At 34.2% G+C, this 1,994-nt stretch overlaps 1 protein-coding gene across 1 annotated transcript in view; it reads right to left on the bottom strand.

Moving 5' to 3' along the window:
* The window catches only part of LOC109580750 (uncharacterized), a 7,197-nt gene that overhangs the window by 3,699 nt on the left and 1,504 nt on the right, over positions 1-1,994 (bottom strand). The gene's annotated exons all lie outside the window — the stretch shown is intronic.

Genomic DNA, 1,994 nt, shown 5'->3' with positions numbered 1-1,994 from the left:
GAGTCTTATTTCACTGATCAAAGTTTGAGTTACAAGATCTGATGAAGTGAGAGAAAAATTCAAACCAATGTAATAATAAAATGTGAGCTTAAGTGGCTTTGGGTTGAGTGCAATCATTGAAAGCTTCCTAGTATCATTATCAGACTGGGATACTTCATAATTATTAATGAAGGTGAAGTCAATATGATTAACATAAGGATCGTAATTAAACACTTTTAGACGAAACATTCCATACAGCCCATATCCTAAAGTTGGATTACTGTAGTAGTATATATCAATGCGAGTCAAGGAGTGATTCAGAGGTACAGTATCTGCGTAAAACACAATCCAAAAAGAGTTTTTCCATTCTACAAAGTGATCAGAATTAAAGGCCAATCCTTCATTAGTTACACCATCATACAGCCTGCAGGCAACCGTAATTCTTTTTTCATAGTCACAAAAAATATAAGGTGGATTCTTGACTTGATTAGCGTTTGAGGGAGTACTCACAGTAAAGCCTGGTATTCTTACTATAAAACAAAGTATTCATAATAATTATGATATTCATGATTATTAATTACTTCCATGCACAGTCTGCAATGAAGATTGTATGAGGAATGACAATAATAACAATTTGGTCAGTTCTGCCTATAGAAAATAAATAGTAATAATAATAATTTTAATAATAATAACAATAATAACAATAATAATAACAATTACATATAGCTACAGGTAAACTGTTGTAACTTCATTATCTTGTTAGCACTGTCTTTCATCACATTATTAAAATACTGCAACATTCCCCCAACATGCAGTAACACAGTTTCTACAGGTAGCCTGTCAATATAGCATGCATGTTGATCATGGTATAGGGCTAAAACACTAGCACGGTCTCATCATAATTTTATCAGACAAGATTAGACTAAAAATTAACATTCCCAATCTATCTACATGTACTAAAGCAGAATGCAGTGCAGACTGAGATGAGAGACAGCGGAGGCACTAGTAGAAATTCAAGTAGTTTCAAGTATAATAAGACTACATTAAAATTATAAGTGTGCTGTCTTACTCACCTGGTACATGATACTATACTAAGCAGCAGGAGGGCCAACTAGTGAGAATGAAAACAGCAAGACTAGTCCAAGCTTACAGATCAGAGAAGAACGAGGTGCGAGACTACGTGGGCGTAGCTAGGTCAATTTTGCATGAAGGTGTGTATGTTTGGAAATTGATTTCTGATTCGTCAATGGAGCTAAGAGCTAAATAATAACAAGAGTGCATGGCTACCTGATCACTTAAATCAATTCAATCATATTTTGTATCAGAAAACGCAATAAAAATCAGTCTGGGGTGTTTTGAGCCATTTTCTGGATGGACCAGAGCCTGCGTGGTATTTTTTAAATTGGCATATTTTTAATGCTCTTAACTAGTCAAAATCAGCTTAAACTGTTATTTAAAATTCTAGCCCTAGTTCAAACTAATTTTAATAATGGTGACATTAATGTCATGGAATGTTTCGGTTCTTTTAAGAGAGCCATTTAGTTCATTCCAGCTCTATTTGCCAACTTGTTTTCTGCGTGACGACCATGAGTAATATAGTCTTCCTCAGTGTAGTACCACTCATACTACAAGTATAAAGACCACTGTCAGCTACTTTAGCTGATTTTATTATGAAGATACTCTTTACAGCTGGCCTAGTAGAAGAACTGCCATGTTGAGTCTTATACTGAGTGTTTTCATGATTGGCAATGATAACATTAGATGGTATCAAGCCACTCCAATTAATTTTATAATTAATTGGTAGGAATCCAGTGAAAAGACATGATAGTGTGGCATCATTCCCTTCTTCTACAATCACAGTATTAGCTGGTGTTGATACACTACCTATAGTGGCATAGGAGAAGGAAATAACATTATTCAATATTAGCAGCAAAAGGGTATGGATGAATAGGCACTATAGTCACATTAGCAAGTACATTAATGAAAAATTTTAAAGTCAACTTACTATAAATTAT

The sequence above is a fragment of the Amphimedon queenslandica genome, unplaced genomic scaffold (genome assembly GCF_000090795.2).
Source record: "Amphimedon queenslandica unplaced genomic scaffold, v1.1 AMPQUscaffold_13479, whole genome shotgun sequence".
Lineage (NCBI taxonomy): Eukaryota > Metazoa > Porifera > Demospongiae > Haplosclerida > Niphatidae > Amphimedon > Amphimedon queenslandica.
Note: the sequence above shows the minus strand (reverse complement) of the source record. Positions and strands in the feature narration are given on the sequence as shown.